Source organism: Ictalurus furcatus, chromosome 8 (assembly GCF_023375685.1).
Source record: "Ictalurus furcatus strain D&B chromosome 8, Billie_1.0, whole genome shotgun sequence".
NCBI lineage: Eukaryota > Metazoa > Chordata > Actinopteri > Siluriformes > Ictaluridae > Ictalurus > Ictalurus furcatus.
In genome coordinates this window covers 13,389,382-13,404,026 of record NC_071262.1, presented here as the reverse complement: position 1 = coordinate 13,404,026, position 14,645 = coordinate 13,389,382, and the positions used below count along the sequence as shown (strand labels likewise).

Here is a 14,645-nt window from a genome sequence, read left to right as displayed (position 1 = left end):
CAGTGTAACTTTATAGCAGTATAACAGTGTAACGGTGTAACTGTATAGCAGTATAACAGTGTAACTGTATAGCAGTATAACAGTGTAATGGTGTAACAGTGTAACTGTATAGCAGTATAACAGTGTACTGGTGTAACAGTGTAACTGTATAGCAGTATAACAGTGTAATGGTGTAACAGTGTAACTGTATAGCAGTATAACAGTGTAACTGTACAGCAGTATAACAGTGTAATGGTGTAACAGTGTAACTGTATAGCAGTATAACAGTGTAACTGTACAGCAGTATAACAGTGTAATGGTGTAACAGTGTAACTGTACAGCAGTATAACAGTGTAATGGTGTAACAGTGTAACTGTATAGCAGTATAACAGTGTACTGGTGTAACAGTGTAACTGTATAGCAGTATAACAGTGTACTGGTGTAACAGTGTAACTGTATAGCAGTATAACAGTGTAATGGTGTAACAGTGTAACTGTATAGCAGTATAACAGTGTAACTGTACAGCAGTATAACAGTGTAATGGTGTAACAGTGTAACTGTATAGCAGTATAACAGTGTAACTGTACAGCAGTATAACAGTGTAATGGTGTAACAGTGTAACTGTATAGCAGTATAACAGTGTAACTGTACAGCAGTGTAATGGTGTAACAGTGTAACTGTACAGCAGTATAACAGTGTAATGGTGTAACAGTGTAACTGTATAGCAGTATAACAGTGCAGCTGATCCCAGCTGCGCCACAGCGCAGTAATTTATAAGGCGCGAGAGAGTGAGATAGTGGGGCGCGCGCAGCTTTATTCCCGCCGGAGGGTCACGTGCCCGCGGGGAGCTGAGTGTGGGAGTTTGTCGACTGGGGAATAACGTCAATCGCGCCGAGGTGACTTGAATGCTCCTCAGTGAGGGGGCGGTTCAGGCACGGGCTCATTTTGAGCATAGTTTCAGTGTGTTTTGCAGAGCGACGGCGAGGGAAAATGAGTGCTCGAGTTCCCTGCTCAAGTCAAGGAACCCGTTTTCGGTAAACTTCTCACCGGAGGCGCGCCAGTGTAATGTAACTGTAGAGCTGCGAGACAAGTGTACTACAAAGGAGCTAGTCAGCGAGTGAAAAAGGTAGGAGATGCTTACAGTCTTCATACGTGAAAACGGTAACAAACATTGATGTTTCTACGTCATCGTGTGTGTGTGTGTGTGTGTGTGAGAGAGAGAGAGAGAGAGAGAGAATAAGCACTATAGTTGCACCTGGGATTCCTCTAATCTAAGTATTTGTTGTAGGTACACTACACTACACTACACAACAACAACAACAACAACAGAATAAACATCAGCAAACCTTCAGTATGAATGATGATACGGCAATGATGAACCGTCGTGTAAATTTGACATAAGTTCGTGTCTCCTTTTCAAGTCATGTTTTCAATGTTCCCAACTCTTATTCAGGGGAAAGTACCTCATCAATGCTCAAAAAGTATAGAAGCCGCTTGATGACGTTATGGACGAATTTGCACATTTCTTGAATGGTGTTACATGAAGATGGAAGATTTTCTGAAATCACCTAAAATAAAACAGAATACAATAGATTGAGATAGAGTATTTGTCAGATTAATTTATAATAATAGATTCTAATACAGTGGGGGAAATAAGTATTGAATGCTTCAACATTTTTTCAGTAAATAAATTTCCAATGAGGCTATTCACATGAAATTTTCACCACACTTTGGTATTAACTCAAGAAATCCACACATATAAAGAAATCCAAACATTAAAGCCCATAAATAAAGTTATGTGTAATAAAGTGGAATGACAGGAAAAAAAAAATATTGAACACGTTAACTGAAACTTATTTAATACTCAGTGGAGAAGCCTTTGTTTGTAATGACAGCTTCAAGATGCACCCTCTATGAAGAAATTAATCGGCCGCAGTATTCAGATGTGATTTTGGCCAATTCTTCTAAACATATTGTCTTTAAATCTTGAAGTGGCCGGGGGGCCCTCTTGTGAACCTTGATCTTTATCTCTTTCCACAAATGTTCAATTGGATTGAAGTCAGGTGATTTGGGCCATTCTAACACCTTGATTTTTTTGCTCTGAAACCAATTGAGAGTTTCCTTTGCTGTATGATTTGGATCGTTGTCCTGCTGGAAGGTCCACTCATGTCTCATTTTCATCATCCTGGTGGATGGCAGCAGATTCATCTCAAGACTCTCCTGGTAAAGGGCTGCCAGTACCATGTGATGAAAAACAGCCCCACACCATGATGCTTCCACCTCCACACTTCACTGTTGGTATAGTGTTTTTAGGGTGATGTGCTGTGCCATTTCTTCTCCAGACATGGTGTGTAATATGACAGCCAAAAAGTTCAATTTTGCTCTCGTCTGACCAGACTACACTCTCCCAGTATTTCATAGGCTTGTCCAAATGAGTTGTAGCAAACTTTAAATGAGCTTCGACATGCCTTTTCTTTAGTAATGGAGTCTTGCGGGGTGAGCATGAGCAGTGGAGTGCATTGCCTATTGTTTTCTCTGTGACAATGGCACCTGCTGCCTCCAAGTGTTTCTGGAGCTCTTTCCCAGTGGTCCTTGGCTCTTGGGCTACTCTTCTGACTATTCTTCTGACTCCTGCTCAGAAATCTTGTGAGGAGTTCCTGTCCAATGGTGCTTACTGGAAGATTCAGAAGTTTTGAAATACGTCTGTATCCGATTCCATTACTGTGTTTTGCAACGATAAGGCAGTGATGGTCTTGGGAGAGCTCTTTGCTTTTACCCATCATGAGATGTTTCTTGTGTGACACCTTGGTAATGAAAAGCAGTTTTATGGACCATCAATTTTCTTACCCAGTTGATATTAATTTGCACAGATTGGGGGTATAATTACTTATGGATTTCAATTGGTTCCTTGCTTTACCTTGCCTTGGAGTACTGCTTTTTCTTAGCGTGTTCAATACTTTTTTTCCACTTTATTACACATAACTTTATTTATGGAATTTTAATGTTGTGAATTCTTTATATTTCCAGATTTCTTGAGTTAATACTGATATCTGGTGAAAATTTCATGTGAATAACCTCATTGGAAATATATTTACTGAAAAAAATGTTGACACATTCAATATTTATTCCCCCCACTGTATTTACAAAATAGAAATTATTACAGATTAAATAACTGGCTGTACTTTCTTATAACTATAGCAAACAGGATGGTTTGAAAGAACAAAGAAGTGTGTTGGTGGGTCAAACAATGGTGATCAGTGATTGGTCATTGGGGACAGTGGTGATTAGTGGTTTGCTGTTGGGAACAATGGTGACCAGTGATTGGTTGTCAGGAACAATGGTGGTTAGTGATTGGTTGTCGGGAACACTGGTAGTTAGTGATCGGTTGTTGGGAAACAATGGTGATTAATGCTTGATGAGAGCAATAGTGATTAATTGTTGGGTAACAGTGATGATCGGTGATTGGTTGTTTGGAACAATGGTAATTAATGATTGATTGTTGAGACCATCAGCTTACACAGGCGCAACTGAGTCAGACTTTACGCACTAGTGGTGAATCAAACGAACCTTCTCTCTAAACTCGTATAAGCATCGGCTGTTATGTGAGATGGAGAGCCATATCAAGTGCAGAACAGTTGTACTAATATCTGCTCAAAGTTACTAGATTTGTCAAAAGGCTCTTTTGAAAAAAAAATAAAGTGGAGGGGTTTGAAAAGGAGTCAAATCTAGTGACAAAGTCATTAAGTTGGCTGTATGCATCTTTTGACGTGACAGAAACATAGTGAAGGTATAATAGGGGTATGCTTGAGGGTACCACCATAGCAACAAGAAAGCATACAGTTTAGAACACTTTTCCTGAAAGTGTGTGTTGTTACATTAAACATGAGTTCTCAGATTGATTCTAAAGATAACTCAATACAATATTTAAAAAAAAAAATTAAACATAATAATAGCTGGTCTTTCCCATTAAAAGTGATCATGCATTGTGCTGTGTGCATCATATGGGTAATGGGAAAATGATTTTGTCATCATGATAGACAGTGTGGTAGGACATCCCAAGAGTGAGATTGTGTAATTTCCATTTCCATTTCCAAACTAAAGCTTATTATCCAATATCAACATGAAAAACAATATAAAATTGTTAAGATTGTAATAGAATAGTGAGGAGTGAAAGCGTGTAACTATCCACAAAGAGTCTAGGAGGCCAAAAATTAGGCTCCTTGTTTTTGAGATGTAGTTTTGTCATATCTCAAGGGACACACTGCTGCTTTGCACTTTATTTAGGATATATTTTTGTTACATCTAAAACTGTTAACAGTGTGAATATTTCAGTACTCCTTATTAAGGTTAAGCGATATCACAAACCTAGTACAAATTTTAATTTTTCCCTATAAGAACACATCATAAATATAATATCATGGTATTTTCCACATTATTGAAGGTATTATGGTATTTGACAGTATTTTTAATTTCCAAAACAACTACCATGAAAACAGTATGACTTCAGGACATCAGTGTTTTTTTTTTTTTTTTGTGGCTTTTGGAAAGGTACCAGACACTGAAGCCTGCCTTTTCAAATATTCACTGTAGAATGGCTTGTGTTTACACACTTTGCAGTAATGTTTTTTTATTTTATTTCAGAGCTTCGTTTCTGTGTGTGATGAATCAAGGATCCATAAATAAAGCTTTAAGTAAACACCAATCTTTAACCAGGTCACATGCAGGATTTAGCAGTGTGGTATTGCAGGAAGACGATAAGATGCAATATGTAGAAATGATTGTATCATGCCATTTTGTTCATATTGTGTAGTCCCTGTTTAGGAGCAAGATTCTGTAGACTGTACGTTGTTACATCTAAGACCAGCTGTGCTGCCACAGCCAAATGAAATAAGATGACAGCCTACTCAGGGTTTTGACTGCAGTTCAACCACAATGTTTTAAAATGCGACTGTTTTTGGTTTCATAATCCCGTAGCTACTTATTTGCATCTGATTGATGTTTGGATAGTCGGGAAAGTTGGCATAACTAGTGTGAATCTGTTGCACACTTTGTTTATAAATACAGATTACACACACCAAAAGAGCGGAAACGTACGCCGTTCCAACCAGATTACGCACTGTGCATACGGTCCTGTGTGCTAAGCGTTTCTCCTTGGTGGCTATCTCTATGGCCATCTGTCATATCCTTTGTTTGCTGATGGAGGTACTATTTGAATTTTAATGAGCAGGACCGCTCAGATGACATTCTTTTCCCAAGAGGAAGTGCATGGCATTAGGATGTCGGGTATCTGTCAGCAACCCATCAAAGGCCTGTGCCTCAAATGGCCCTTTTCCACCGCACCGTATGGCTCGACTCGACTCGACACTGCTCACTTTTTGGGGGCTTTCCACTGTGTACCTGGTACTTTTTTTAGTACCACCTCAGTCGAAGTTCCAAGCGAACCGAGCCGATGCTAAATGAGTAAATAGGGAATTCTCCTTAACGAGAGGTTCTGTATTTTACCTGAATAAATGTGTGTTATTTAATACATACTTTGTGTATGGTAATATTCTATTAATTGAAAATTATGTATCATTTATCTCATTACAGATAAAATTACAACAAAGGTTTCTGTCTTTTTACATCTCTCTTGTTCCTGTCGTGGCTGAATCTAACTTAGTCATATCGAGCACTACGTAGGATCTAGAACACCGTTATTTTACATCCTTAATAGGGTCCGTGTTCAATGAACAGGAAAGGGATTTGGAATACAGCCTGACAGTGTATTTACAGTATACAGGGTTTCGATAATACAACATTATTCCTGTGTGAAGGCGAGTGGAAGATGGTGCCCACATTGAGGCGGCACTAAACTGCAGTGGAAAAGTAAGCTCAGAAAAGTAAAGCGAGCCAAGTTGAGTCGATAATAATGCATTCATCGCTGGAAGAGAGACCCTCCTAAAACACTATGGTCTTCTCAGTGTTTGTTCATGTTTGCTCCTGATTATGCTGGCATTTCTCAACTTCCTGTCAGGTTTTTAAGTATACATTTAACATTGGAGGTATGCATTAAGGTAAAAATATCACATCACTCAAATACCTGAAGATGTGTTCATGATATGCATTATGTTAAGAAAACAAAGCCAGCAAAACAGCGGTCTAACATCGACACAAGAATGGGAAAGTAAAAAGACAGGGAAATTTTAACATCAACTCAGCTACCAGTTGGCTGTTGTCATAGAAACCCTGGCGATCTCTGGAAAGCAAATCATGACATCACCCTGTCAGCCACACGTAATTAATGTAAGCACATATACATGTTTTTACATTTTGTGCATTTTAATGAAAAATATTATCCTTGTGCTTTCTGTTAGGGAACTTTATTAAACATTTGTCTCTTAGTGTCCCCAAAGTCAGAATTTTTTTTTTTTTTTAATATTCAAAATTGCAGCAGGTATTTTTTCATGGCTGACCCAGTGTCTCAAATCTATTTCTCAGCACTATGTAGCTACTATTCTTATCGCAGTGATGGCAGCCTCATATTGGCTGCAGAAATGCTGGAGGTTATATCTGTAGAGAACACAGAGAGATGTCTTCCACCCACAGCTCCAGTGCCAAGAATCCAGAAGGAGAAGAGGCTAGAGTCCGTTAATGCTGTTGGATTCTCGTCAGGGGTTGGATATTCAATTAGCAGGTTGCGATCTCATGTAGGGTGAGCTGTTTTATGCGAGTGCAGCCCTGGGGCTGATTGATTAACAGTTTTTGTACCTGACATCACTGTAATTTATTTTACTCTGCCAAGGGGCCAAGAACAAATGGCTTTGGTGCTGAACATTTTCTTTTGCACCATGCTCCCTGTGTGCATACTTAATGTGCAAGGTTGAACATTGAAGTATCTAGGATTTCCATCACTATTGTGGCGAAATATTCAAATGATTTCCCAGTTGAGTGTGAATTAGTAGTAGAATCATTCTAAATGTGTTGCTTTTGAAATTCTACTGGCTTGTGTATTAGCTCAGGCACTGCATCATCTGCCTTTATTCCAGTGAACTGTTCCTTGCACATTAGTTTGCAGTGTTTTAACCAGCAGCGAATGACTCAATGGAGATCAGCGTGATGGGCGATTCCAAAACACATTCAGCTTTTTTAAAGAGAATTTCCAAAGAATACAGTAGACGTCCGCAGTGAGCTATCTCCAAGCTGAGTGAAGCGCTTCTGGGTTTGTGTGAGCATGTCTGTTGGTATAATACGCCAGTGCTTCTGCTAAAAACAAAAGAGCAAGAACTTCTTTTCTCACGGTCAGTGTAATATAAAATGAGAAATCAAACATAGAAGTAGTGGACACAGCAAACACTGGACTTAAATGTCCAGAATGCTATGTAGCTATACATTTGCACTGAGGTACAGCAGCGTCTCTGTTTGCCTAGTTATTGATCCACAAGAAAGCAAGCACAATGGTGTTGATGGTAGTATTAGCATGATAGTTGAAGCATTGGAATGTTATCTGTTTGAGCAGAGTGTACAGATGAGGGGGTGAGAGCGTTGGATATAGTAAAGACTACAGTGCTGCTGCATCAATCTCTTTAGGTAGAGATGAAGCAAGGGATAAATCCCATTAGCACTGCTATCAGAGGGTGGGGAGTGTAGGGAAGTGTCTGCATTTCATACTACAGATGCCCTATTACGATTTGTTTTTTCTCATTTACTTGCCTATTCTTGTTGGAAGTTATAGTAATGATGCAGATATGCATGCACTGAGTAGTACAGGACAAGCACAAGGACTACCAATATGGAAAATTTGTTTGCTTTACATAAGGGCAATTTTCTGTCATGGGTTTGAGCATATTTGGTGTAGATAACATTGGGGGGAAAAAAACTGGCAAAGCAAGGAATTCAGTTCAATAAGGGCAGTGGTAGTTCAGTGGTTAAGATGTTGGACTACTTACATCGGAAGGTTGTTCAAATCCCAGTACTGCCAAGCCGCCCATGCTGGGCCCTCGAGCAAGGCCCTTAACCCTCAACTGCTCAGTTGTATAAATGAGATAAATGTAAGTCGCTCTGGATAAGGGCACCTGCTGAATGCTATAAATGAATTCTCATTATTGGTCCAGGTAACCTCCTTTCTTTGTGGCTTTTGTTACACTGTTTCATTACAAAATTAGGACTATGAGAAAGACACAAATACACAAAATCTGATTTGACTGGTTAAATTGAATTATCAGTTAAGGTAGTTTTAAGTTAATACAGTAAGAGAAACAAATTAGACCCAGGAAGTGTAGGGCGATGCAATGGCTCCAACTTAATGTGCCTCTAAAGCAGCCGTTGTGGGTTGAAGCACTTGTTCAAATGGAAGTTTAACTGTTGTGTTTCACATCTACTTTGAATTGGCCTAAACATGAGAACATGATATAACTTTGCCTGGAATGTTAGAGTCATACACTCAAACACACATGCCAAACAACATGAAAGCTTTGAGGGATCAGATTCCTACTGATGGTAGGAAATATTTTTTATAAATGTTTGACTAGTTTGGAAAACTTCTTCTTTAGAGTAATATGCATTATATTTCAAAAATGGTCAGTTTAGTGTGGTTTGTTGAAACCAGTAACACATACTGTACTAACCAAAAAGGGGAGTAGAGACACTTTTTTTATTTACTTCACAGTCTGTTTAAAATTCATAAAATTTGGCTTCACTGAATCAATTATCATTTCATGCAGGTTGGAGGAGATGGGAAACTGTCCTAACAAGTTCTTCTTTCTAGTACTAGTCAAGTAGTCCATTTCTAGTACTAGTGTTTACATAGTATCTAAATGTTGCTTATTTATTTAGTTTATTTTTAGCTGAGCTTATGTGTTTCTTCCCATTGCATTAGCTTATCATATTAACAATCTTACAGTAACACAGTCCTTAGTAAGATGTACCGTTTGGTCTCATGTGAGAGCAGAGGACTGTATGATGAGGTCTCGCAGCTTGTTATGCGCAGAGCTAAAATGCTGAAATAATTACAGACCCTAGAAGCTCATTAGACACAATGTACAATCCTGTCATTCAGCTGAATTGCCAAGATGATGCCAAAATTGCTAAGACCTTCTCAGACCACCTCAGTCTCCTGAATGACCCCCTGCTACATGCTTGGATTTTGGTGAAAGGGCAGATCAGAGGACGATGTCAGGACAGGTCATGAGATGGCTCTAACAAACTCCTTTTGTCTGTTTTTATCTCTTTGTCTGCTAATGTGACAAAACACACCAATGACAGTGTTCCTGGCCTCTGACTGCTTTGAAACAGATGATACTGAAGAATAGAGGTTACTGTTTCACAGGCAACAGAACAGAGCCTGCGACTGTTTTCAGTAAAACTTGTGTGGTGCCTCAACACACTCCTCACACCTTCATTGTGTCAGCTTCACACAAAGCTCAGCACCCAGCTGAATCAGACAGCTCCTAAAACATTTATTTTATAGCAGAAGGTCAGTGGTGTCAGCTGAGAAGAATAGCACAGATGTTAAGAGAGTTATAACTCTTGAACAGAGAACAGAGAAAGCAGTTCTCATTGTTTTGTCTGCTGGAAGACTAGCAAGTCTAAAAGCAAGGAAAACATTGCCCTCTGAAGTATTACTTAGTCAAAGTCACAAAATGATGAAAGGAGTGCTACTTTAGAATAGACTCGAGGCCAGAGTTCATAATTATAGCCTCTTTCTAAAGCCACCAGTCTCTCTCTACAAACCTTCACCTCATAGTTTATTTGCAGGCTATGATAACTGGCCTTCAAATAAAAAAAGGCAATTTTTTGTTGATGATGTTATCTTTTCTCCTGAAAGCTTGCTTTTCATTTTTCATTATGTCAGCATCAATCGATGTGTCCTCTGTGAAATTCGTTCTCACTTGTTTTTAACCTGCTGTCATATTTATACTGATTAAAATGCCCTACATTTTCAAAACCACGTTTTCTCTTTCCGTGGTTTGAATAGCTCAAAATATTCACAAAGCCAAAAGTTGGTTGTGTAAGTTTCCTGCATGTACATGTTTGGTGAAGTTAAATGCCATACTAAACTGGCCTAAATCTCCAGCTGCTAATTTGTCTCTCTGTGGCTCTAAATGAGAGAAAGATTATTTGCATTTGGCTGGAAAGGTTACAGAATATGTAGGTCCATATAAGTAACAAAATGTCAATATAAATGTTAAATGGCACTAAATTACTAATTTGCCATTTATTTTGTATCCTTATTTAGTCTGGATTAGTTTTACACAGGGAGGTGGGGTAATGTAATTATTTTCAGTGTTTCTGTTGGGCCTATATAAGAACCTGTAGAAATGTTCCTAGAAATACATGTCATGTTGGTAACAGTTTGGTCATAGCCTGTGGGAAAAGAGGTTTCACAGTTATTCTGTATGGAGACACTCCAGGAAGCATTCTTTTTCTATCATCTCCTGTAGGGCTGCACAATTATGGCCAAAATGATAATCACAATTATTTTTGATCAATATTGAGATCACGATTATTTATTACGACTATTCATTGATTTTAGGGACAACATATTTTTATTGCACTTTCACATTTAAATAAACAGACCGCTGCTTTCACCTCCATGTTGTGCTACATTCCTGCTGATGTACAAATCTTTGCATCAAATTAGACTGGTCCTTAAAGTGCATCGTCTCCTAGAAGCAAAATGTAAATAAAATTGTACCCAAAATATATGATAAGTAAAAATAAAAATGCCATCAACCAAATGAAAATATGCAATCCAGTATAACAATATGCAACCAAATGAAAACAATTCAGGCGTATGCATAAAAGGCAATAACAGTGTTTACAGGAGGAGAGACGCAGCCAAATCACTCAATACAGTGGTGCAGGGATGATGTCATTTTGTACCGAAACCGGTAAGTTATCATCACACTGGTTCCCTCGACAAAATTTTGGATTATTGCAAAAAATAAGGTTTATGGTCAACAAAAGTTTATAATACTAACACGTTTTGTGCATCAAGATAATTTTCACAAATGAACACAACTTTTATGAAGTTTGAAGCCTAAATACAATCACCAGAAATAAACAGCTAACCGTATGATATAAACGAACTACACCACGGTCGCTCGACTTCAACGTCACCATCACCAAGCTTCCGACAACTTTTCCAAACATGATTTAAAATTTTTTTCCATAATACGGATTTACTCTGTGGATGAATCTTCATCCACTTTTCGGGGGGAATTGTGCACAGCATACCTGAACCAGTTTATCTGCAAAGACTTTTCCTTTTCAGAGTGATGATGTTTAATGTCCACAACAACGTCTGTCATCCCATTTAGCAACTTGTTAGTGTCATGATTTCCCCTCGCACAAAGCGCTGGAGCTCGCAACTCGAGCACTAAAATGATAACTCGTTTCCAGGTTTTGGCATTACAAAATGATGTCATCCTTGCGACACTCTGTGGTGATTGGCTGTAAGTTTAGGAAGCGCTTGATTGGCGGAGGACGAACTTTAAACGTCAATATCGCAGTCGGTCATGTTCATGTAATCGTGAGCAGTCAAAATCGTAATCAAGATCGATATTTGATTAATTGTGCAGCCCTAATCTCCTGCCAAAACCAAACCAACATCAACCACTAAGTTTAAAAGGCAGAATAACATATAGAAGATGTTTACATGTTCTTGTCAAAGAAGCAATACCTCTGTGGATTTTAGGGAAGTTATTGAGTCCATTGAACAGTTACAGCCTCCATACATGTTATGGTCATGTTACTTCTAATGATCAAGCGCAACTTTTGCAGCCGCAAGCCCTACAGCAAGCTCTTATAATAAAGCTCAAACAATTGTACATTTTATTCATAGGTGTAACAACCATGCATACATCAAGAAGACTCTAGAACCTCTGGGATTTATACAGAAATCACATATTCAATGATGTTCAGAGGCACAGAGGTTCTCCAACAACATTACTTCAAAGACATATGTCTGGAAATCTTATTCCGTCTGAACAGTATTTATAGCTCTAATGCTGACACATTTTTCCTTCGTTTTTCCCAGAGACGATGTGTACGCCCTCTTTTCTGTTGTCTCCAGGGATTCATAAGAATGTTGTCTGATTAGAAGAGTATGCAGCACTGTCAGATAGAGCTGGGTGAGATGATAAATATCATATCATGATCCTTGAGGACATTTCTACGATACACGATTTGTATCCCGATATATAATTTAGCTCACAAACTGTCTGCAAAACAGTAGTAAAATAAACAAAAAAAATTTTTAATGCCTACAAAGACAAAGAAGATTAATTTAACAAAAACTATGTCAAATCAGTGGCATCCATTCAGTACCATTTATTTGTAATTATTAAAAACATAAAAAATACATCACCATACCAGCGATGTCTCAGAAAAGTATTGCCTAATCATTTATCACGATATCGATATTACATCTATATATCGCCCAGCCCTACTGTCAACCCTACAGTCAGTTCCAGTAGAGTTGTAGAAATGTTGGATCTGTGGAGCATCTGTTTGAGCTCCTGTTGCTTAGGCCACTTTCAAGCTCAGCCAGGTCACGGCTGCAGCTTGGGGGTCAGTGCACCATTTCACTACCCGTGTGCAGGAGCATCTCACTGCGCCTTAAGTATCAAATAAAGGCCACCATTGTTGCCTCCCACTTTGGCTTCTGGATTCCAGGGCTCGAGAGAGGAAATCTATCCATAGCATTAACAAAAGCGAAGCCACATACCTCTGAAGAAATCAGCCAGGGATCCTGGGAAAGTTTCAAACCAGCTCAGGATTTTTTATTTATTTATTTTTTTTTAATGGAACTCGATGCCAGATCACATCGTATTCATCTAGTGTGCTCTGTCTCTGTGTGTGGGAAATGACGCTCCAAACGCCATGACCATTCAGTCTGTTACATTCCTGCTGTGAGTATAACAGTAGCACAACACAGGGGAGCTGTGATTTCCCACAACACGAAAAGAGTTTTAAAGAGTGTCTTTACTTCAATGCCAGAGAACCCTTTGCATTCTCAGGAAAAATAGTACTAAGCTGTGTTTTCCTTGTTTGTGGGGTGGTACCCTTAATTAAGGGTACCTCATTTAGCCATTAACATGTATCTTTTACCTGGAAATGTGGATAGTGTACCTTTAAAATGATTAGATAGAAAGATAGATAGATAGATAGATTTTTTTTTACTTTTGTTTTTGTACTTTTTTAATTATTTTTCATAACTTTTATGATTTTTTAAAAATAACATGACTTTTATAAAACTATATAACGGACAGATATGGAACATGAATGATCAAAAATGTTTCTGAACACTGTAACTACTTTGAAGAAGAGAAGTAGGCTGTAATAACGTGGACTATTTTACATGTAAAACATGTTGCATTCCATTCTTCTTGCGTTCAAAAAATATTCGCATATGAATGATGTAAATATTGGCACCCTGTCCGGGGTGTACCCTGCCTTGTGCCCGATGCTCCCTGAGATAGGCTCCAGGTTTCCCCGTGACCCTGAAGGAAGGATAAGCGGTATAGAAGATGGATGGATGGATGGATGGAATGATGTAAATTGGGACGGAATCCATGACATTGTTAAATCTCCGGCTCTCAGACACTCACTGAACAGAGCAGACGCAGAGAGAGGCGTGAGTGCAGCGAGAAAGCAAGACCTCGCGTTTGCAGGACAGTACTGGCCACATTTGGAAGGTTGCTAAGGTTTGTCCAAAAAGTTACTAGATTTGTCGCCAGGTGCTTTTTTTTTGCAAAAAAAAAAGTTGCTTAAGGGGTCTGAAAAGTTGGAAACACCGGTTGCACTGACAGCTAGATGAAAGGCAGCTAAGCTCCACCTCTCCCCAGCAAAAAGAAAATACAGAGGGCGAGGGAACGCGGGGTTTTTCATTTATGCAAATTCTATTTGAAAAGCAATAAAATACACAGAGTACCCAAATGATGCCCTGTCTTTTTTTTTCTTGAAAACAATTTGCCCCCCCATGCCGATCCCTCCCCCCTGGTTGAGAACCACTGACTTAACCCCAAGCCAAGTGCGTTTTTCTCTTTGGTGAGGTTTGTTTAGGTTAAGTGAGAACACAGCAATCATTCTCACATGCAGACCAGAACAACCAGTCTGAGACAGTCTGAGCAACATGGTCTCGGTCTGGTGCCAGTCAAACTCTAGGGTGGTGTGATTGCAGTGAGAAAGTAACACGATCCTGAATCAATCCAACTGCACAAAGAGAACAGATCACGCCATGTATCAGTCCTTACAGGATTTCATGTAGTTTTTCTTGTGATTGTTGCAGCCGAAAATTCTTGCTTTTGCTGTGGCTTTTTTCAAAATTTGTGATGCAATTTGTGGAGTTTTTTGTGCTTTTTGCGATAAACTACTTGAATTGGTGAAACTGAAATTGCACAAAATTGTGTTGCATGGTCTTTCACTGTGATGTTTGTTGGTAAATGAGACCTTTTAGCTGCACTCATGTTCGAAGCATGTGAATCGAAGAGGGCTTTGCCTGAATGAGCGTTGTGACGAGGTTACGTGACACGTCTTACCCCAAATCTGCGGTCATTTTACAAAAACTGCAAACTCCTGAGTTTACTTGATTTTGCGTTAATTCCTGCGATTGCAAAATCGCAAAATCCTGGAGGGAATGGTGTGTTTAGATTAGCACTGTAAAATTTATCTGCAGATGCGAGCTG

The 14,645-nt window shown here is 38.9% G+C and overlaps 1 protein-coding gene across 3 annotated transcripts in view; it reads left to right on the top strand.

Moving 5' to 3' along the window:
• The first annotated feature begins 801 nt into the window (after positions 1-801).
• mid2 (midline 2) overlaps positions 802-14,645 on the top strand; it is a 162,843-nt gene continuing 148,999 nt past the window's right edge. For 2 of the 3 annotated variants that reach the window (XM_053630908.1, XM_053630907.1), the window contains exon 1: positions 803-1,105. The gene's annotated coding sequence lies outside the window, so the exon portion shown is untranslated. Of the gene's footprint in view, positions 1,106-14,645 lie in introns of all 3 variants that reach the window. The other variant, XM_053630910.1, reaches the window with a different exon arrangement.